The following is a 25,048-nucleotide window of genomic DNA, read 5'->3' as shown; positions in this document are numbered from 1 at the left end:
ATATATATATATATATATATATATATATATATATATATATATATATATATATATATATATATATATATTATTTTTAATTTAGCAAAAATGCAAAGATAAAATTAAGCCACAGTTATGGCTCTAACTAAACCCCTCTGTGTTTTAACCATGATAAATGGTGAGTGAAATGTTTAATAGTTTATATAGTGAGATTGTTAGAGCTGTGCGCATCAAAACGACTCCTCCTTCAGTCACACACACACCACGCGCACGCGCACGCAAACGCACACACATACTCTGTCTGAACTCCGCGCGCGTCTCTCGCAGTGTGTTCGTCAGTCTCGCGCTCAGCGCGTGTGGAGAAACATCAGCGCTGTGCGTTTCCTCAAGGAGTGATGTGATTGACTTCTGCTCTTCTTTAGGAGAAATCAACACTTCGAGAGGAGACACGACACTACAGTCAGTTGGAGAACCGAACCGGACCGAACCGATCTGAACAGTTCCCGTGTGCGCCGTGAGACACGCGCCGGACGCGGAGCGATGGATTCCTCAGCTCTGCACTCGCGAGGAAACACAGGTGCGTTTCTGTCACCTGCACAACATTCATTATACAGAGAGCTGGGGGATTTCAGTCTCATGTCTGAAATAATCGCTTTAATTGTTTGTTTTATACTGGAATGAGCGTTATTAAAAGTACTGTGGTGGAAACATACAGCGATGGCATCGTAAAACTGTGAATCTTGGTTATAATGATACTGGAATACAGTGACATTTGCATGGTACTTCAGTGTACGTAAAGTAAAGCCATGGTATTATCAATAGTGCCTTGGTACAGTATTCGTAAAGCATTTGTAAAGCTCGATGAGTTTGTGATTGATTTGTATTAATTCTTAAAATTAAGTAGTGTATTGTACTGTACTTTGATATACCAATATTTCCACATGTATTTACAGTTTTATATGCATGTTACTCCAATATGTGACCATGGAACACAAAACCAGTCATAAGGGTCCATTTTTTTTTTTTTTTTTTTTTTTTTTTTTTAGTTTTATACCTCATCTAAAAGCTGATTAAATAAGCTTTCCATTGATGTATGGTTTGTTAGGATAGGGCAATATTTGGAAATCTGGAAAATGAGGGTGCAAAAAAAAATCAAAATACTGATCTTTAAAGTTGTCCAAATGAAGTTTTTAGCAATGCATATTACCAATCAAAAATTAAGTTTTTATATATGTGACCCCGGACCACAAAACCAGTCATAAGGGTAAATTATTTTGAAATTGAGATGTATACAACATCTGAAAGCTAAATAAATAAGCTTTCCATTGATGTATGGTTTGTTAGGATAAGAAAACATTTGGCAGAGACACTATTTGATAAAATGAAATCTGAGGGTGCAAACAAATCTAAATACGGAGAAAATCATCTTTAAAGTTGTCCAAATTAAGTTCTTAGCAATGCATATTACTAACCAAAAATTAAGTTTTGATATTACGGAAATTTACAAAATATGTTGATGAAACATGATCTTTACTTAATATCCTGATTTTTGGCATAAAAGTAATATCGATAGTTTTGACCCATAAAATGTATTTTGGGCTATTGCTACAAATATACCTGTGCTACTTAAGACTGGTTTTGTGGTCCAGGGTCACATATTTACAGTAGGCAATTTACAAAGTATCTTCATGGAATATGATCTTTACTTAATATCCTAATGATTTTTGTCATGAATGGAAAATTGATCATTTTGACCCATACAGTGTATTCTTGGCTATTGCTACAAACATACATGTGTGACTTATGACTGGTTTTGTGGTCCAGAGTCACATATATGTAAGGAGATGGCATAGTATAAAAAATAAACATGGTACTACCATGGTACAGTTTACAAAAACGCTGTAATTGTTTTATCTATTTATTACTTTTCATTTATCTAAATATTTTTTTGCTGAGATCATGGTTGTTTAGTATTAATAGAAGAAAGTATTGTAGAATTACGATGGTATAGTGATGGTAATTTTTTTATTTGCATGGCTTTGTAACAAAATACCATGGTATTACCAATAGTAGCATGGTATAGTATCTGAAAACCATTGAAGATTTTGCTGAGGTCATGATTGTTTTGTAATAATACTTACAAGAAAGAAGTATAGCAGTACTATGGCACAGTTATGGCAATAATACCTTGGTACTTTTGTATATTCAATATGTGACCCTGGCCCACAAACCTTTTGTCTTTTTTTTTTTTTATTGAGGTTTACATCATCTGAAGCAAAGCTGAATAATAAGGTTTCTATTGATGTATGGTTTGTTAGAATAGGAAAACATTTGGCCGAGACAACTATTTGAAAATCAGGAATCTGAGGGTGCAAAAAAATCAAAATATTGAGAAAATCACCTTTAAAGTTGTCCAAATGAAGTTCTTAGCAATGCATATTACTAATCAAACATTACGATTTGATATTTACAGTAGGACATTTACAAAATATCTTTATGGAACATGATCTTTACTTAATATTCTAATGTTTTTTGGTATGAAATTTTTTTTTATAATTTTGACCCATACAATGTATTTTTGGCTATTGTTACAAATATACCCATGCTACTTAATGGTTTTGTGGTACAGAGTCAAATATATATGCGCCACTCCGATATATGTAAATAAATATAATGGTACTGCCAATGATACATGGTAGTACCATGGTACAGTATCGGAAAACCATTGTAAATTGCTTTCTTAGTGAGATATGATTTTTTTTCCTATTAGTAGCCTACTACTAAAAATGGTAGTGTAGCAGTACCGTGGTACTTTTTGATTACTGTAATTGCATATGGTATTTGCATGGTGTTCTAAGGTGCTTAAAATAATATAAGTCCAATAAAACATGGCATTACCATGGCACCATGTCCAAAACAAAAAGCTGTGGTCAATTATTGTTTTCTCATGATTGTTTTACTTTAGCAGTACCTTGGTACAGTAATGCTGCCAGTGGTATTTTGATAAATATGTGTCCCTGGACCACAAAACCAGTCTTAAGTAGCACGGGTTATTTATATTTGTAGCAATAGCCAAAAATACATTGCATGGGTCAAAATGATCGATTTTCTTTTATGCAAAAAATCATTAGGATATTAAGATCATGTTCCATGAACACATTTCCTACTGTAAATATCAAAACTTAAGTTTTGATTAGTAATATGCATTGCTACGAACTTCATTTTGACAATTTTAAAGGTGATTTTCTCAATATTTCGATTTTTTTGCACCCTCAGATTCCAGATTTTCAAATAGTTGTATCGCAGCCAATTTTTGTCCTATCCTAACAAACCATACATCAAAGGAGCTTATTTATTCAGCTTATGACTGGTTTTGTGCTCCATGGTCACATTTGATGGTGTTGAATGGTTGTTATATACATGTGCCAAAGAACTGCTCTAAAAAAAGCAAGGCTTTACTTTTTTTGAAAGTGAAGACTGTTTAGTATTAAAAATAATGCTGATAATAACATTACTTCACAACTGCTTGCATATTAGTTGTGGTAAACAAGTACAACTTTTAATTTTTTTGTCTTTATCCCTCTTATTCTATTTATTTACAGTATAAACAAGCAATGACTTCCTTTCCTATAAATGATTTCTCCCTACACTCTTAAAAATAAAGGTGCGTTAAAAGGTTCTTCACAGCGATGCTGTAGAAGAACCATTTTTTTCCAAAAAGAACCATTCAGTCAAAGGTTCTTTAGAGAACTCTTTCTTACCTTTTTATAATCTAATCTTTCGTCACAAATAACCAGAAGGTTCTTCAGATGTTAAAGGTTCTTTACGGATCCTTTTAGACAAAAATGGCTCTTCTAAGGCATCGTGAAGCACCTTTATTTTTAATGGTGTATGGGAATTCGCATGGATTCGTGCATGCACAGTATGAATTGATTAGCAGCAAAGACTTGTTTTGTTTGCCTTTGGTAGATGCAGTAGGGCACTTAAGGGATTTCATATATGCCAGTTCAGCAAGCTCGTATTGTGGAGTAAAACGCTTCATAAAGTAGGATTCGAATGCTTGAAACTCGTGCAAATGATTTGATATCCTGAGATATTGACGGTTTCAAGTTGCTTTTAGATGCTTAATTCTCTTTATGAACGTCTCTGCAATTCATCAGCATGTAATTGAAACCTGGGTTGTTGTGGCGCTCCGTCTCGGGCTGCTATTTACGGTCTAACAGGAAAGCGTGCACGAGCAGACGCAGTATTCCCGTGTCAATCCCTCACGCTTCTGAGTCCATCCGATGGTTTACTCAGAGCCATTCATCACACAGGTAGAGGCGATATGCACTGCATCAATTCTCATTTGCGGGTGCATTCGGTTTAGCCCTGTCTCATTGTTTAAGTCCAACCCGATTAGACTGGGCGAGATGTGACGGGAGCCGTGAAGTTTAACCGTTAGTGGCAAGGGTATTGAGAAAACAGGAGCAGGCGGGATGGACAGCCTGTTCGATACTCTTCTTTAGGGACCCCGAGAGTCCTCTCCTGGCTTGTAACCCGCTGTCATCTTATATTGAGCTGTTTAAGAACGGCTGAGTTTGGTTCGAGGCGTTTTGCCACAGGCCAATGGATTCACCTTTAATTAAAAGAACGAGGTGCTGTTTATTTTTGGATTCCCTCTGGCTCGTCTCGGTGAGCCTGGCGGCTCGTGCAGTTTTACTGAAGCAGGTTTTCAATTAACCCTCTGGTGGTGTTTGGGTCAAATTGACCCTAAAAAGATTTTCTTTTTCCTAAAAACACTAGTTAACATTCTCGCGTTGGACTCAAACTTCTTGACTTTGTTCACACAGGGTATAAGTCAGTGTTGTTTTCGTCAACGATGACGATGACGAAATCATTTCGTTGATGCCACTTTTTTCCATGACGATAACGAGACGTTGACGAGATAAAATTGGCTCGTTGATGACTAAAACATGACGAGACGTGTGTGAGTTTTCGTTGACGAGACGAAAATAGACGAAAATGTTAGTGGGTGGTCCATCAGGCGTTTAAAATGCATGTCATTTCTGCTTATTGTGCATGCCAATCAAAACCGAAAAATATCTGCCGCTATGGCAAGCCGTTTTAGCATTAAATACTCTTTGCCATACTACTATGGCAAGCCGTTTTAGCATTCCATCCTTGTTTGTCTTTTATGTTTTAAAACATTCCTTCATTATTGTAATTATTGGTAAAAATAGTCGGTCCGGAAGCTCACATTGTGTTGAACTATAGATCTGCTATTTTCAGAACTTATAAGTGACACTACCCAACAGCAAAATACTTACTGACCTACATTAATTTGATAAAAGACTACTTTTTCCCCTTTTTTTTGACTAAAACTAGACTAAAACCTTTTTGACTTTTCGTCGACTAAAACTAGACTAAAACCTTCTTGACTTTTCGTCGACTAAAACTAGACTAAAACCTTTTTGACTTTTCGTTGACTAAAACTAGACTAAAACCTTTTTGACTTTTCGTTGACTAAAACTAGACTAAAACCTTCTTGACTTTTCGTCGACTGAAATTGGACTAAAACTATCACATATAGAAGTGACTAAAATTTGACTAAAACTAATAACCATTTTAGTCCAAAAGACTAAGACTAAATCTAAGATGGTTGTCAAAAACAACACTGGTATAAGTACTTCTCAGAATTTTTTTTTGTATAATTTGTCATTTTTTTTTTTGTTTATTTTACCTAGTCACACTTGTGGTGTTCCCATTTTCAATTGCTTATAAATCTCTCATTATGCTATATTATCACCAAATACTGGATTTATTCTAATATCAGCTTGTTTTCTTTCATTTAGGACTGGTTTTGTGTTTCTATTTGCATCTGATTAATCGTAAGCCTCATTTATCTGAAAGTAGGCACCTTGTTTTTTGAGTAAAGTAAAATAATTTAAAAAATAATAATTTTCACAACATTACACAAAAAATGCTAACTGTTTCTCACACTATTGTGCTTTAATGTTTTATCAGGAAGTTTGCTTTTAAATGCTTTTATTTTGCACAAAATTGCAAAAAGTCACGCCTGTGGTGTTCACGGGTCAAAAATGACCGGACTCCAAACAATTGCTTATAAATCTGTCATTCTGCTATATTATCACCAAATATTAGGTTCATTCTTTTTGTCAACTTGTTTTCGTTCATTTAGGACTGGTTTTGTGTTTCTCTTTGCATCCGATTAATCGTAGGCTTAATTTATCTGAAAGTAGGCACCTCATTTTTAAAGTGAAAAAAAATGCATTTTTTATGAATAATTTTCACAATAGGAGATCAAAATGGCCGGGCATTTCTGTTAAGTGTAATGTTGTACAAAATAAAAGCATTTAAAATCAAACTTCCTGATTTAAGCAATAAGGTACGAGAGGCCGTGCTGTATCATGAATAAATCACGGCTGAAGGGCGTTGTTAGGCACGACGCGAAGCGGAGTGCCTGCAACCCCTTCAGCCGTGATTTATTCATGATACAGCACGGCCTCAAGTACCTTATTGCTTTTATAAAACGGTTACCACACAATAAAAATATTAAAATCAAAAATATATATTAATTTATATATATTAAGTTGTACGTTTTCATGAAGTAAAATAAATAACTGCCTTCCGCTGTAAAAAAGTAGTCCCTAACTGCTGCAGCTGTGTTTACGTTGCTAAGGGTGGTTGCTAAGGAGGTTCAATGATACACAAAACCGTTGAGTGAAGCGGTCATAGCAGTGCCGTGTCATGAATACCACACAGCTGCTGACCAATCAGAATTGAGGAATGGAACTAACCGTTTTATAATAAACATTAAAGCACACTAGTGTGAGAAACAGGGCAAATTGTAGTATTTTTTTTTATTGTGAAAATTATTCATGTTTTTTTCACTCAAAAAAAATAGGTGCCTACTTTTGGATAAATGAGGCTTACAATTACTCAGATGCAAATAGAAACACAAAACCAGTCCTAAATGAAAGAAAACAAGCTGACAAAAAGATTGAATCCAATATTTGGCGATAATATAGCATAATGAGTAATTTATACGCAGTTGTTTGGAGTCCGGTCATTTTTGACCGGGAACACCAGAAGTGTGACAGGAATCTGAACACAACCAGACGGTTTTAAGTGCAAATGTTTTAGTTCAGATTGCCTGTGCGCTTGAGATCCCGATCAGGTGGCAATAATGTGACTGTAATGGTACGGCTGTGGGTGGTAAATGTAAAGATTTCTGCCTGTGCCACGTGCGATTCATTTGTAGCTGAAAGTATTGGACTTGATCTGTCTCCAGGGGAAGCGTTAAACCGAGACGCGTGTCCCAGCGGCACGAGACGTCCGCGAGTTGACTAAATGCTTAATGCACGCAGCTGTCGTGAATGCCGTAGCGCTTCAGATGTCCAACGCTTTGGCACAAAGAAACCAAACATGGCTGCGCTTCAAAGTCGTGGCTTATCATCATACACAGCTGCTGATTTGACTAAACAAGACTATTGAGAACATAAAGGCTGTGGTTTACGGCAACGGTTGTATCGAGCCATCACTTGTGTTAGATAAAAATTTGGCTGGATTTTTGGTTAAGCAACATGGATTTCTTAACACACGGCCAAGAATGTAGTCGTGCTCTCCAAGCGACAGACCGAACCGAGTAAACTTTACTCATTATTTTTATACTTCACAGAGTGGTGAATGCTTCACAGTTTTGTAGGCAATCAACAGCATTCCTCCTGTTTTGTTTACTTGGAGAGAATGAAAGAGTGCCAGAATTGACATCAGGGGAAAATGAATCGCATTTACTTTATTAGATTAAAAGTTTAGAGATTAGAAGCTAATTACCTAATTACAGAACGAAATTTGCTGCGTTTAAAACAACACATGCATTGAAAACGGCAACAAATGTATTTCTCGGTTAGACATGATTAGACGGCAGAATGCATTAATAATACCAGCCTGAATAATGCCATTTAATTTGGCATGCATTGTAAAAAATATTGTACTCATTTTTATTTGAAAACAGAAAATTTTGTTTTTGCATGAAGAAAATGCATGTTTGTGCATAAATAATGTTTTTGTATTTTCATTCAAAAATAAGAAATAAAGTTTTGTGTGAAGAATGCATAGACTAAATGCTAACATGAAGGGTTTTTGCGGGTCTTAAAGAGTCTTAATTCACCTTTCCACAAATTAAGACCTAAAAAAGTCTTGAAATCATAAAATTGTGGCATTAAATCTGGCATGCATCGTAAAAAATTATATCTTACTAATTTTTATCTTAAAACAGAAAATTATATTTTTGCGTGAAGAAATGCATGTTTGTGCATAAATTAAAATATCTGTTTTGGTATTTTCATTCAAAAGTAAGAAATAAAATTTAGCTTGAAGAAAATGCATAGACTAGATATTAACATGAAGGGTTTTTGCGGGTCTTAAAGAGTCTTAATTCACCTTTCCACAAATTAAGATCTAAAAAAGTCTTGAAATTATAAAATTGTGGCATTAAATCTTGCATGCATTGTAAAAAAATAACGCCTTACTCATTTTTATTCAAAAACATTAAATTATATTTTTGCATGAAGAAAATGCTTGTTTGTGCATAAATTAAAATATTATTTATGGTATTTTCATTCAAAAATAAGAAATAAAATTAAAACTAAATATTAGCATGAAGGGTTTTTGAAAAAAATGTTAAATCTTAAATTGCCCTTCCACTAATTAAGGCCTTAAAAAGGACTTAAATCAGAGCAGAAAGTCTTGAAATCATAAAATTATGACATTATTTTTATACTTCACAGAGTGGTGAACACTTCACAGTTTTGTAGGCAATCAAACAGCCTTAATAATACCAGCCTGAATAATACCATTTAATCTGGCATGCATTGTAAAAAATAATATTTTACTAATTTTTATTGGAAAACAGGAAATTATATTTTTGCATGAAGGAAATGCTTGTTTGTGCATAAATTATTATTTTTTTTTTTGTATTTGCGTTCAAAAATAAGAAATAAAAATTTGCATGAAGAAAATGCATAGAGTAAATATTAACATGAAAGCGGGTCTTATTGAGTCTTAATTCACCTTTCCACAAATTAAGACCTAAAAAATTCTTGAAATCATACAATTGTGGCATTAAATCTTGCATGCATTGTAAATAATATCTTACTAATTTTTATTGGAAAACAGGAAATTATATTTTTGCATGAAGAAAATGCTTGTTTGTGTATACATTAAAAACTAACACAATGGGGTTTCTGCAGGTTCTAAAAATGTTTAAAAATTCTTAAATTGCCCGTGCACTAATTAAAGCCATAAAAAGGACTTAAATCTGAGCAGAAAGTCTTGAAATCATAAAATTATGACATTATTTTTATACTTCACAGAGTGGTGAACACTTCACAGTTTTGTAGGCAATCAAACAGCCTTAATAATACCAGCCTTAATAATACCATTTAATCTGGCATGCATTGTAAAAAATAATATTTTACTAATTTTTATTGGAAAACAGGAAATTATATTTTTGCATGAAGGAAATGCTTGTTTGTGCATAAATTAATAAAAAAATTTTGTATTTGCGTTCAAAAATAAGAAATAAAAATTTGCATGAAGAAAATGCATAGAGTAAATATTAACATGAAAGCGGGTCTTATTGAGTCTTAATTCACCTTTCCACAAATTAAGACCTAAAAAATTCTTGAAATCATACAATTGTGGCATTAAATCTTGCATGCATTGTAAGTAATATCTTACTCATTTTTATTCAAAAACAGGAAATTATATTTATGCATGAAGAAAATGCTTGTTTGTGTACATTAAAAACTAACACAATGGGGTTTCTGCAGGTTCTAAAAATGTTTAAAAATTCTTAAATTGCCCGTGCACTAATTAAAGCCATAAAAAGGACTTAAATCTGAGCAGAAAGTCTTGAAATCATAAAATTGTTGGCATTAATTTTATACTTCACAGAGTAGAGTGGTGAATGCTTCAGTTTTGTAGGCAATCAAACAGCATTCCTCCTGTTTTGTTTACTTGGAAAGAATGAAAGAGTGCTAGAACTGGGGAAAATGAATCGCATTTACTTTATTAGATTAAAAGTTTAGAGATTAGAAGATAATTACCTAATTACAGAACGAAATTTGCTGTGTTTAAAAGAACACGCGACTGTGAATTGAAAACGGCAACAAATGTATTTCTCTGTAAGACATGATTAGAGAGCAGAATGCATTAATAATACCAGCCTGAATAATACCATTTAATTTGGCATGCATTGTAAAAAATAATATTGTACTCATTTTTATTTGAAAACAGAAAATTTTGTTTTTGCATGAAGAAAATGCATGTTTGTGCATAAATAATGTTTTTGTATTTTCATTCAAAAATAAGAAATAAAGTTTTGTGTGAAGAATGCATAGACTAAATGCTAACATGAAGGGTTTTTGCGGGTCTTAAAGAGTCTTAATTCACCTTTCCACAAATTAAGACCTAAAAAAGTCTTGAAATCATAAAATTGTGGCATTAAATCTGGCATGCATTGTAAAAAATTATATCTTACTAATTTTTTATCTTAAAACAGAAAATTATATTTTTGCATGAAGAAATGCATGTTTGTGCATAAATTAAAATATCTGTTTTGGTATTTTCATTCAAAAATAAGAAATTAAAACTAAATATTAACATGAAGGGTTTTTGAAAAAAATGTTAAATCTTAAATTGCCCTTCCACTAATTAAGGCCTTAAAAAGGACTTAAATCAGAGCAGAAAGTCTTGAAATCATAAAATTATGACATTATTTTTATACTTCACAGAGTGGTGAACACTTCACAGTTTTGTAGGCAATCAAACAGCCTTAATAATACCAGCCTGAATAATACCATTTAATCTGGCATGCATTGTAAAAAATAATATTTTACAAATTTTTATTGGAAAACAGGAAATTATATTTTTGCATGAAGGAAATGCTTGTTTGTGCATAAATTAATTTTTTTTTTGTATTTGCGTTCAAAAATAAGAAATAAAAATTTGCATGAAGAAAATGCATAGAGTAAATATTAACATGAAAGCGGGTCTTATTGAGTCTTAATTCACCTTTCCACAAATTAAGACCTAAAAAATTCTTGAAATCATACAATTGTGGCATTAAATCTTGCATGCATTGTAAATAATATCTTACTAATTTTTATTGGAAAACAGGAAATTATATTTTTGCATGAAGAAAATGCTTGTTTGTGTATACATTAAAAACTAACACAATGGGGTTTCTGCAGGTTCTAAAAATGTTTAAAAATTCTTAAATTGCCCGTGCACTAATTAAAGCCATAAAAAGGACTTAAATCTGAGCAGAAAGTCTTGAAATCATAAAATTATGACATTATTTTTATACTTCACAGAGTGGTGAACGCTTCACAGTTTTGTAGGCAATCAAACAGCCTTAATAATACCAGCCTGAATAATACCATTTAATCTGGCATGCATTGTAAAAAATAATATTTTACTAATTTTTATTGGAAAACAGGAAATTATATTTTTGCATGAAGGAAATGCTTTTTTGTGCATAAATTCATTTTTTTTTTGTATTTGCGTTCAAAAATAAGAAATAAAAATTTGCATGAAGAAAATGCATAGAGTAAATATTAACATGAAAGCGGGTCTTATTGAGTCTTAATTCACCTTTCCACAAATTAAGACCTAAAAAATTCTTGAAATCATACAATTGTGGCATTAAATCTTGCATGCATTGTAAATAATATCTTACTCATTTTTATTCAAAAACAGGAAATTATATTTATGCACGAAGAAAATGCTTGTTTGTGTATACATTAAAAACGAACACAATGGGGTTCTGCAGGTTCTAAAAATGTTTAAAAATTCTTAAATTGCCCGTGCACTAATTAAAGCCATAAAAAGGACTTAAATCTGAGCAGAAAGTCTTGAAATCATAAAATTGTTGGCATTAATTTTATACTTCACAGAGCAGAGTGGTGAATGCTTCAGTTTAGTAGGCAATCAAACAGCATTCCTCCTGTTTTGTTTACTTGGAAAGAATGAAAGAGTGCCAGAACTGACATCAGGGGAAAATGAATCGCATTTACTTTATTAGATTAAAAGTTTAGAGATTAGAAGCTAATTACCTAATTACAGAACGAAATTTGCTGCGTTTAAAAGAACACGCGACTGTGAATTGAAAACGGCAACAAATGTATTTCTCTGTAAGACATGATTAGAGAGCAGAATGCATTAATAATACCAGCCTGAACATAAAGATGCAAAGCGATGCGTCCTTGATAAGATCAAATAATAATCCTTGTGAGTTCGTGTTCTGCTCTCTTAAATGATTCGAATGAATTCTCTTCTTTTTTTTTTTTGTTATTTGTTTTATTTCTCTATAATCGGCTCTCATTTTCTCTTCCTTTCCGTCGGAGACGACTCAAGAGCGATATTAATATTTGATGAGATTGTGTTAGTTGAATTAAAGGAGGAAAATTGCTAGCTGAGGGAATGGAACATTGTTAAGCATGTAAATGTATTCGGCTCTTTTTCGGGAGAGAAAATCTAGACATCTTTCCCCTCAGGAGGTCCGCGAGCTATCGTGGTAACACGCGCTGCTTTAATGCGTGCCAGATTCAATCTGCAGGCCTTAATGTCTGCTGATAATTAATATTCTCCTGCTGGAGTTGGGACGTACAGTTGTTATAGGAGCAGATTGTGTTCGGAGGGTGTTGGGGAGTTTGCAGTCCAGATGTCTGCGGTTTTGGCAGAAATCTTGCCAGGCGTTTGTATTATTTCCACTGCTTTAGCTCGTATCTGCTTAGAAAATTGGAGCTGAGTTTCACTCTTGGGTGAAGCTCATAATTAAGGGTCGGATTTCTGTTCAGAATCTTGAAGAAAAAGGAAATTATATTTTGCATGAAGAAAATGCATGAATTAAATACTTGCAATACTAAATTCGCCATTGCACAAATAAAGGCCTTCATTAAATTGTCATTAAATGTTACATGCATCGCAAAAATTCTTATTTGGTGTTTTTATTACAAAACAGGACATTATATTTTGCATGAAGGAAATGTATAAACTAAATACTAATATTATGCAGGTCTCAATTCGCTTTTCCACGAATGAAGACCTAAAAAAGTCTTAAATAAGAGACGAGGGAAATAAGAAAGTCTTGAAATTATAAAATCGTGGCATTGAATGTTGCATGCATTGCAAAAAAATTATATCTTCTATTTTCATTAAAAAATAAAAAATAAAGAAAATGCATAAAAATACTAGCATGATGGATTCAGGGTTTCTGCTGGTCTTAAAATGTCCTAATTTGCCATTTTACAAATTAAGACCTTAAGTCTTAAATCACAGCAGAAAGTTCTCAATTTATGAAATTTTATTAAATTTGGCATGCATTTCAAAAAAAAAAAAAAAAAGGAAATTATATTTGTAAGCTATGGCATTAAACATGCATTGCAAAAAATTATTATATTTTGTTTGAATAATATGCATAAACTAAAGTCTTAAAGTCTTAAATTGCCCTTTGCAAAAATTAAGACTTAAAGTCTCAAATCAGAGCAGAAAGTCTTGAAATCATAAAATTGTGGCATTAAATGTTGCATGCATTGCAAAAAAAATAAAAATAAATCTTCATTGGTATTTTCTTTTAAAAAAACAGAAAAAATATTTGCATGAAGAAAATACATAAACCAAATACTAACATGAAGGGTTTTTGCAGGTCTTGCATGCATTGCAAAATAATAATTTTTTTCTCATTTTTATTAAAAACAGGAAATTATATATTTGTGCATGAAGAAAATGCTTGTTATAATGCATGCATACATTAAATACCTATATAATTTGGTTTCTACAGGTCCTAAAAAGGTCTTAAAAAGTCTTAAATTGCCTTTCTACTAATTAAGTCCTTAAAAAGGGCTTCAATCAGAGCACAAAAGTCTTGAAATCATAGAATAGTGGCATTAAATGTGGAATGCATTGCAAAAAATGTATATCTTCTTTGGAATTTTTATTACAAAATAGGACATTATATTTTGCATGAAGAAAATGCATAAACTAAATACTAACATGAAGGGTTTTTGCAGGTCTTAAAAAGTCTTAATTTGCCCTTCCACAAATTAAGACCTAAAAAAAGTCTCAAATCACAGCGCAAAGTCTTGAAATCATAAAATCATGGCATTATTTTTTGCATGCATTGCAAAACAAACAAACAAAAAAGCTTTTTATTTCAAATATTTTTATTAAAAAATAGAAGATTATTTTTAGCATGAGGAAAATGCTTGTTTGCGGATAACTTTAATACTAGCATGATGAATTCAAGGTTTCTTCGGTTTTTAAAAAGGCCTTTCAAGTCTTAATCCGCCCTTCCACAAATTTTAGACATTAAAAAGCTCGTAAATCTGAGCAGAAAGTCTTGAATTCATAACGCTGTGGCGTTAAATGTTGCATGCATTGGAAAAAAATTGCATCTTCCTCCGTATTTCTTCAAGACAAATATCTAAACATCTTTAATTCAAGACACAGTTGCTTGAGAATGCAAATCTTGTAACATTGAACAAAATTATTTTATGCTTCAAACAAGAACAAATATGGCAAAAGGATATAATCTTGTTTTCCCTTTTTGAACTAAGATGTTTTTCTGAGCCCATTAGCAGATATTTGTTCTCGTTTTAATCAGACTTTTCATTTTATGTCACTTTGGTTTTCAGTGAAGTATTGATTTAAGCATCTTTAGACGTTTGCATTCGCAAGTTTTATTTACTTGGTCTTACAAATGTCTTTAAATACATTTTAATTACACCTGCAGAAACCCTGGGATCAATATGTTTGAAACAATAAATCAGTCTTTTATATGCATTACAGTAATGAGAATGATATTAGAAATTGGGGATGAAATCTGCTCAACTGGCATGAAAATCAAAGAATAGCACAATGCATGAAGCCTAGTCCAAAAATAGGCTTCATTTTCTTTGTGCGTAATATCATTTCATATTTTTCTTTTGAGTCGGGGTGAAATATGATCTGGACGTGTTTATGACAGGTTTCGTGAGATTCGGCTCATTTAGCTCACTTTGCATCGGAACGAGAGGGACTACACCCTAAATGAATAATACATCAAAATATTCCAGCGCTAAAAGAATGAAATGTTCTCACACCTGGCAGGCTTCTAGAAGGATTCTGCCGAGACGGGCACAGAGCATGGTAATATGCCATGACTAGAGGAGTCATTTGTCATGGGCGCGTGAGCCGCTTGCTGCCGGCGATGTGTAACTCATGCGACGCCCGCAGGCCAGACACGTCAAGGCTCTCAGCTGACTTTTGTTCTGCGACTTATTGAACTCTCTTTTATATGGTTAATGCTGAACTGGGCAAATACAGATTAGCCCCTGAGGGATGCGCTTTGCTTTTCCTCTCAGATCTAACAGTGCTTAAAGGCAGTCTTTGTCTGCGCCCAGTTCTCTGACTTATGGACCCTTTTAAATCCAAAAGAAGCTTTCGTTTCGCAGATGGCATTGAGTTTTGTGCACCTTGCTGTTTTTAAAACAACAAACGCTGCAAGACTGTCAGAGCAGCAGATCATCTTGGTAAATATGCACAGCAACCAGTGTTCTGGAAATAAATTTTACATTGGACATCAAGGGATGACCGGTGTTGCCACATGGACTTCAGGGAGGACTTCAACTAGGGATGCACCAAATGCAGCAAACTAGTTGGCAATGTGGACAGTTTTTAAATGCGTCCACATTGCCAACTAGTTTGCTGCATTAGTGCGTGCCGGTATAATTTAATTCTGCATTTTCGCTTAATCTGCTAATTATTTCTGTTGCCGAACATTTGGTGCATGGAGAAAGATGTAAAATCATTACAAGCACCGACAGCGAGAAACTGTTTAGTTTCACATTGCGTTGACATTGCATGTCTTCCATGAGAAGAGAAAGGGCTGGTTGTCTAATGCACGCACATATATACACACACACACACACACACACACACACACACACACACACACACACACACACACACACACACACACATATATATTAGGGCCGGGACTTTAACGCGTTAATTTAGATTAATTAATTACACAAAAATAACGCGTTAAAATTTTTTAACGCATTTTAATCACACTTAGTTTTGCACCGCGGAACGTTTCTCACTGGATGAGATTCGGTGGACCGATTATACTGGAGCACCAACTAGCGTTCAGACAAGCTGCGTCCGTCCTAAATAGTATTGTATGTCCCAAATCGTAGTATGTTTAAAAAAGTATTCCAAAGATTCTCAGATGGTCTACTACTTAACGATCAATGCACACTCTAACGGCTAATATTGGCCACAACACACTGCGCCGTGAACGAGGATTCGATTAGAACTACAAACACGCATAAAAAGTGTTAAAAAACTACAAACATGGAGGATATGCGCGACCAACGGACAGGTAGAGAAAGGGGTTTGAGTGATAAATAATCAGTGTGTAACCTGATAAAAATATTTTTAAAGTGTTATCCGCGTTATATTCCATGTGCAGCAACATTTATAATGATAGGTTTGGTCATTAACGTTTAAATGCATAATTAAGCAAACACAAGAGCAAAGTTCTCGGCATGAAAGACTCGTTAAAGAACGTGCCTCTTAATTTCTCTCTAATACGGTAGGAAATTAAATTAAACGAAATGTAGATAATGTTAACTGTGATGATTGACAGGGCAGTTTAAACAGTGACAGGATTCAGGTAACTAAGCAACAGAGCGTCCCTTAAAGAAGCAGTTATGACGAAGTAGTACGTCCCAAAGCTTGCCTACTATTCTGCTACATACTCAAAAGTATGTACTTTTCTTCACAAAAAGAGTACATACTTATAGGGCATAGTATAAGTAGGCGAATTGGGACGCAGCAAAACAAACCACAGTGAACATTGTCAAAAAAGCTGATGGGACCGCTTTGGTTGGCACTGTGGATGGGAAATTTTGTTATAAAAAAACAAATGGATGGAAGCGTCGATAAGAGCATGGTTGTATGCAAGCTATGCAACAAGGAATTCGCATCTCACCACAGCACATCGAGCCTATTGCTACACTTAATGGCAATATTGCACTGGTCTGTTGGACTTGGTTGAACAAAAATAAACAATATTTTGTTGCTTAAGCTTATGTATTCAGTCATTATTCAATGGTATAATAAAAATCCATATAAAAAAAACTTACTTCTCACTGTTCTCAGGTCAAATATTTATATGCGATTAAAATGCGATTAATTTCGATTAATTAATTACAAAGCCTCTAATTAATTAGATTAAATTTTTTAATCGAGTCCCGGCCCTAATATATATATAATAATATATAATATAATATATATAAGTCTTAATGCTTAAATAGCCTCTCCACTGATTAAGGTCTTAAAAAGCACTTAAATCAGAGCACAGAAGTCTTGAATTAATAAAATAGTGACATTAAATGTTGCATGCATTACAATTTTTTTTTTTTTACTAAATAGGACATTTATATTTTGCATGAAGACAATGCATAAACTAAATGCTAACATAAAGGGTTTTTGCAGGTCTTAAAAAGTCTTAATTCGCCCTTCCACAAATTAAGCCTGAAAAAAGTCTTAAATCAGAGCACAAAAGTCTTTTGTGCACAAAAGCTTTTTATTTAAAATATTTATATTAAAAAATAGTAAATTATTTTTAGCATGAGGAAAATGCTGGTTGGCGGATAACTTTAATGCTAGCATGATGAATTCAAGGTTTCTTTGGTTCTTAAAAAGGCCTTAGAAACTTAATTTGCCCTTCCACTAATTGTAGACATTAAAAGCTCTTAAATCAGAGCAGAAAGTCTTGAATTCATAAAGCTGTGGCGTTAAATGTTGCACGCATTGGGAAAAAAAGTGTATCTTCCTCAGACGATGCAACGATTAATCGAACGATGTTGTGAGGCGCGTTTAGTCAATGAAGCCGGTACTTTGATTAGTAGTAAATCCCCATCACGTGCGTTCAGCTGGAGCGGCAATTCAAACACCCCGCCGTACATCACTGACAAGCCACGCCAAATCGCGCTGAAAATCGAATTTTACTGCCAAAAGAATGTGAAAGAATTCCATTTCTTTCATTCCAGACTAAATTGTCAATATGCATCTCCTTCTCATTCTTCATGATGTTTGGGTGGGTTTTTATGGGCAGTAAAATATTGACCCAATCTGGCAACACTCCTGAAGACCCAACATGAAACCATTGCAACATGAAAACATTGAAATGTATTAACATCAGCATGAACTACTCCTGAAAATATGCACATTAACAACTTGAATTTCAATGCTTTGAGCCTTTTGGGAGCTCCAAACTGAAAGTTGCTGGCACTTGTGTGTGTTGGTAAAAAATTCCCCTATTATCAGATTATTTTGCTTGTTCTAAGCAAAAACTCTTTAATTTTGACTTGTTTTTTTCTGAAAACAAGACAATAATTTTTACTTAAAGAGTTCAAGAATTTGTAGACATTTTGGCTGGAAGCAAGACAAAAAATCAAAGTAAGAAAAGCATTTTTTGCAGTGTGACCATAGCGATAACCAAAAACGCTGGTTTGTTATGTTGCTTGTTCCAATCAACGGTTTTGGTTTTGTCTGGACTTGAATAGGTTAATTTTTGCTGTTGACATTTAACATTTTTGTCATATTTGCTCATTTGCTTTTACTGCATTTGCCATGTTTTGATCTGTCTTCCTGCTGAAATTGATTCATTTTTATAATTTTATTTTGTTAATAGTTTTAAGGAGATAAAAATGGTGCTTCTCAACCTTGGTTGGCATGGAAATGGAATTCTTTCACATTCTTTTGGCAGTAAATTTCTTTTGGGTTTTGCCAATGGGGCCCTATGAAATCCATTTTTTTTTCCAAATTCTGTTTACATTTTTCTAGAATCTGTTATAATGGTTCAATTAAAAAAAATATGAATCAAAAAGCATGTGTAATCAATTAACCTCATGAAATGTACACAATTTAACAGCAATTTATTAAAAGTTGAACAAAAATGAAATTTTTAGGCCCTATGAAATGTTTTATTTTTAGCAAAATTCAGTTTTTTTCTGGATTCCATTTGAATGGTTTTATTACATTTGAATAATTAAATTAAAACCATTTTATAATGATTTTTATAAAAAAATGAATTTATTTATTAGTTTATTTTTTAGAAGTAGTGTGTCGTGTATTTACATTTTTCTGGTAAATAAATTCTGGTAAATTTTACTGCGATTCTGTTTGAAATAAGATTTTTTTTTGCTTACCCCATTGGCAGATTATTTTGCTTGTTCTAAGCAAAAACTCTTTAATTTTGACTTGTTTTTTCTGAAAACAAGACAATAATTTTTACTTAAAGAGTTTAAGAATTTGTAGACATTTTGGCTGGAAACAAGACAAAAAAATCTAAGTAAGAAAAGCATTTTTTGCAGTGTGACCATAGCGATAACCAAAAACGCTGGCTTGTTACGTTGCTTGTTCCAATCACTTTTTCGGTTTTGGTTTTGTCTGGACTTGAATAGGTTAATTTTTGCTCTTGACATTTAACATTTTTGTCATATTTGCTCATTTGCTTTTTCTGCATTTGCCATGTTTTGATCTGTCTTCCTGCTGAAATTGATTCATTGTTATAATTTTATTTTGTCATTAGTTTTAAGGAGGTAAAATGGTGCTTCTCAGCCTTGGTTGGCATGGAAATGCAATTCTTTCACATTCTTTTGGCAGTAAATATCTTTTGGGTTTTGCCAATGGGGCCCTATGAAATCCTTTTTTTTTTTTCCCAAATTCTGTTTACATTTTTCTAGAATCTGTTATAATGGTTCAATTTAAAAAAATATGAATCAAAAAGCATGTGTAATCAATTAACCTCATGAAATGTACACAATTTAACAGCAATTTATTAAAAGTTGAACAAAAATGAAATTTTTAGGCCCTATGAAATGTTTTATTTTTAGCAAAATTCAGTTTTTTTCTGGATTCCATTTGAATGGTTTTATTACATTTGAATAATTAAATTAAAAACATTTTATAATGATTTTTATAAAAAAATGAATTTATGTATTAGTTTATTTTTTAGAAATACTGTGTCGTGTATTTACATTTTTCTGGTAAATAAATTCTGGTAAAAAAAAAAAATTCTGGTAAATTTTACTGCGATTCTGTTTGAAATGAGATTTTTTTGCTTACCCCATTGGTAGATTATTTTGCTTGTTCTAAGCAAAAACTCTTTAATATTGACTTGTTTTTTCTGAAAACAAGACAATAATTTTTACTTAAAGAGTTTAAGAATTTGTAGATATTTTGGCTGGAAACAAGACAAAAATTCTAAGTAAGAAAAGCATTTTTTGCAGTGTGACCATAGCGATAACCAAAAACGCTGGCTTATGTTGCTTGTTCCAATCACTTTTTCGGTTTTGGTTTTGTCTGGACTTGAATAGGTTAATTTTTGCTCTTGACATTTAACATTTTTGTCATATTTGCTCATTTGCTTTTTCTGCATTTGCCATGTTTTGATCTGTCTTCCTGCTGAAATTGATTCATTGTTATAATTTTATTTTGTCATTAGTTTTAAGGAGATAAAATGGTGCTTCTCAGCCTTGGTTGGCATGGAAATGCAATTCTTTCACATTCTTTTGGCAGTAAATGTCTTTTGGGTTTTGCCAATGGGGCCCTATGAAATCCATTTTTTTTTTCCAAATTCTGTTTACATTTTTCTAGAATCTGTTATAATGGTTCAATTAAAAAAAATATGAATCAAAAAGCATGTGTAATCAATTAACCTCATGAAATGTACACAATTTAACAGCAATTTATTAAAAGTTGAACAAAAATGAAAATTTTAGGCCCTATGAAATGTTTTACTTTTAGCAAATTTCAGTTTTTTTCTGGATTCCATTTGAATGGTTTTATTACATTTGAATAATTAAATTAAAAGCATTTTATAATGATTTTTGTAAAAAAAATGAATTTATGTATTAGTTTATTTTTTAGAAATACTGTGTCGTGTATTTACATTTTTCTGGTAAATAAGTTCTGGTAAAAAAAAAAAATTCTGGTAAATTTTTACTGCGATTCTGTTTGAAATGAGATTTTTTTGCTTACCCCATTGGTAGATTATTTAGCTTGCTCTAAGCAAAAACTCTTTAATATTGACTTGTTTTTTCTGAAAACAAGACAATAATTTTTAAAGAATTTAAGAATTTAATTTTTAAAGAATTTAATTTTTTTTTTTTAAAGAGTTTAAGAATTTGTAGACATTTTGGCTGGAAACAAGACAAAAAAATCTAAGTAAGAAAAGCATTTTTTGCAGTGTGACCAATGACCATAGCGATAACCAAAAACGCTGGCTTATATTGCTTGTTCCAATAACTTTTTTTTGTTTTTGTTTTGGTTTTGTCTGGACTTGAATTGGTTAATTTTTGCTGTTGACATTGAACAAGAAGAAACATTTTTGTCATATTTGCTCATTTGCTTTTTCTGCATTTGCCATGTTTTGATCTGTCTTCCTGCTGAAATTGATTCATTGTTATAATTTTATTTTGTCATTAGTTTTAAGGAGATAAAATGGTGCTTCTCAGCCTTGGTTGGCATGGAAATGCAATTCTTTCACATTCTTTTGGCAGTAAATGTCTTTTGGGTTTTGCCAATGGGGCCCTATGAAATCCATTTTTTTTTTCCAAATTCTGTTTACATTTTTCTAGAATCTGTTATAATGGTTCAATTAAAAAAAATATGAATCAAAAAGCATGTGTAATCAATTAACCTCATGAAATGTACACAATTTAACAGCAATTTATTAAAAGTTGAACAAAAATGAAAATTTTAGGCCCTATGAAATGTTTTACTTTTAGCAAATTTCAGTTTTTTTCTGGATTCCATTTGAATGGTTTTATTACATTTGAATAATTAAATTAAAAGCATTTTATAATGATTTTTGTAAAAAAAATGAATTTATGTATTAGTTTATTTTTTAGAAATACTGTGTCGTGTATTTACATTTTTCTGGTAAATAAGTTCTGGTAAAAAAAAAAAATTCTGGTAAATTTTTACTGCGATTCTGTTTGAAATGAGATTTTTTTGCTTACCCCATTGGTAGATTATTTAGCTTGCTCTAAGCAAAAACTCTTTAATATTGACTTGTTTTTTCTGAAAACAAGACAATAATTTTTAAAGAATTTAAGAATTTAATTTTTAAAGAATTTAATTTTTTTTTTTTAAAGAGTTTAAGAATTTGTAGACATTTTGGCTGGAAACAAGACAAAAAAATCTAAGTAAGAAAAGCATTTTTTGCAGTGTGACCAATGACCATAGCGATAACCAAAAACGCTGGCTTATATTGCTTGTTCCAATAACTTTTTTTTGTTTTTGTTTTGGTTTTGTCTGGACTTGAATTGGTTAATTTTTGCTGTTGACATTGAACAAGAAGAAACATTTTTGTCATATTTGCTCATTTGCTTTTTCTGCATTTGCCATGTTTTGATCTGTCTTCCTGCTGAAATTGATTCATTGTTATAATTTTATTTTGTCATTAGTTTTAAGGAGATAAAATGGTGCTTCTCAGCCTTGGTTGGCATGGAAATGCAATTCTTTCACATTCTTTTGGCAGTAAATGTCTTTTGGGTTTTGCCAATGGGGCCCTATGAAATCCATTTTTTTTTTCCAAATTCTGTTTACATTTTTCTAGAATCTGTTATAATGGTTCAATTAAAAAAAATATGAATCAAAAAGCATGTGTAATCAATTAACCTCATGAAATGTACACAATTTAACAGCAATTTATTAAAAGTTGAACAAAAATGAAAATTTTAGGCCCTATGAAATGTTTTACTTTTAGCAAATTTCAGTTTTTTTCTGGATTCCATTTGAATGGTTTTATTACATTTGAATAATTAAATTAAAAGCATTTTATAATGATTTTTGTAAAAAAAATGAATTTATGTATTAGTTTATTTTTTAGAAATACTGTGTCGTGTATTTACATTTTTCTGGTAAATAAGTTCTGGTAAAAAAAAAAAATTCTGGTAAATTTTTACTGCAATTCTGTTTGAAATGAGATTTTTTTGCTTACCCCATTGGTAGATTATTTTGCTTGCTCTAAGCAAAAACTCTTTAAATTTTGACTTGTTTTTTCTGAAAACAAGACAATAATTTTTACTTAAAGAATTTAAGAATTTGTAGACATTTTGGCTGGAAACAAGACAAAAAAAAGTAAGAAAAGCACTTTTTGCATTGTGACCATAGCAATAACCAAAAACGCTGGCTTATATTGCTTGTTCCAATAACTTTTTTTTGTTTTTGTTTTGGTTTTGTCTGGACTTGAATTGGTTCATTTTTGCTGTTGACATTGAACAAGAAGAAACATTTTTGTCATATTTGCTCATTTTCTTTTTCTGCATTTACCATGTTTTGATCTGTCTTCCTGCTGAAATTGATTCATTGTTATAATTTTATTTTGTCATTAGTTTTAAGTAGATAAAAACGGTGCTCCTCAACCTCGGTTGGCATGGAAATAGAATCCTTTCACATTCTTTTGGCAGTAAATGTCGTTTGGGTGGGTTTTTATGGGCAGTAAAATATTGACCCAATCTGGCAACACTCCTGAAGACCCAACATGAAACCATTGCAACATGAAAACATTGAAATGTATTAACATCAGCATGAACTACTCCTGAAAATATGCACATTAACAACTTGAATTTCAATGGTTTGGGCCTTTTGGGATCTCCAAACTGAAAGTTGCTGGCACTTGCGTGTGCTGGTAAGAAATTTCCCTGCTTTTGCATGTTAAACCCTTTCCCTCCCCATCCCACATATTAACTTACCCATACATGTCTTTAAAAGTTTGGCCTAGATTCGGCTCATTTGGTGCCCGCTGAGACTCCTCGTGAACTCTTTCTGTTAAGTTGGCTCAGATGTAGATGGATGGGATCAGTCGGAGCAGATTCCTGATTAGCCCTTTAGGGAAAATGGAGGGATTAGCTACAGCGCTACGCTTCGCCTCAGTCCATCTCGCAAGCCTCCCAAACCTAACGACATCATTGTCTTTAATAGCTGCAAGACGTATCCGCGTACTACTAGCTAATTCCGTAAGTCTCCCAGGATGTCATTTATTAGTCAAGTAGACATTAGATTTTGGAGCTGCTTCACAACTTATTCAGTGTGTTTAGCACTGCTTGTCGTTCATATACAGTATAATATTCAACTCGCTGTAAGTTACAGTACATGCATAACTAGGCTAATACATAGATTTGCATATTTGAGCCAAACTGCATTATTCATGAGAGCACTGAGGTTTTTCTTTATCACCTTCACCTTTGTATGCAGAGTTGGGAACATTGTTTTAAAATACCAGAAGTGAGTTATTTTGATGTTTGGTTTCATTACAGGTTTTTGTACATCTGTATACTTGTGCTTAAAAATATGTAAAATTATGTAAATTTCTTACTTAGATTTTTTTTTGTCTCGTTTCCAGCCAAAATATCTACAAACCAAAAAAAAGTTTTCAGGAAAAAAAAAAAAAACAGTCAAAATTAAGTGAGTTTTTGCTTAGAACAAGCAAAATAATCTGCCAATGGGGTAAGCAAAAAAAAAAAATCTTATTTCAAACAGAAAACTAGATTATTTTTCTTACCCCATTGGCTGATTATTTTGTTTGTTTCAAGTAAAAACACACTTGATTTTTAGTTGTTTTGTTTGACAACAAGACGATTTTTACTTGTCTGGAAAACCCTTCTTGATTTAAGAAATGTGGAAGTTTGCTTTTAAATGCTTTTGTTTTGTACAAAATTGCAAAAAGTCAAAAATGACCGGACTCCAAACAATTGCTTATAAATCTGTCATTATTATATTATCACATAATATTGGATTCAATCTTTTTGTCAACTTGTTTTCTTTCATTTAGGACTGGTTTTGTGTTTCTATTTGCATCTGATTAATTATAGGCCTCATTCATCTGAAAGTAGGCACCTCGTTTTTGAGTGAAAAAAGCATTTTTTATGAATAACTAATAGTTTTTTACACTAGTGTGCTTGAATGTTTAATCAGGAGCTTTGCTTTTTTAAATTGCACA

The 25,048-nt window shown here is 32.5% G+C and overlaps 1 protein-coding gene across 2 annotated transcripts in view; it reads left to right on the top strand.

Moving 5' to 3' along the window:
• Positions 1–336: 336 nt before the first annotated feature.
• Positions 337–25,048, top strand: part of hs3st1l1 (heparan sulfate (glucosamine) 3-O-sulfotransferase 1-like1) — a 135,528-nt gene continuing 110,816 nt past the window's right edge. For both annotated transcript variants that reach the window (XM_073834804.1, XM_073834805.1), the window contains exon 1: positions 337–556. The gene's annotated coding sequence lies outside the window, so the exon portion shown is untranslated. The remainder of the gene's footprint in view (positions 557–25,048) is intronic.

Source organism: Garra rufa, chromosome 2 (assembly GCF_049309525.1).
Source record: "Garra rufa chromosome 2, GarRuf1.0, whole genome shotgun sequence".
Classification (NCBI taxonomy): Eukaryota; Metazoa; Chordata; class Actinopteri; order Cypriniformes; family Cyprinidae; genus Garra; species Garra rufa.
Note: the sequence above shows the minus strand (reverse complement) of the source record. Positions and strands in the feature narration are given on the sequence as shown.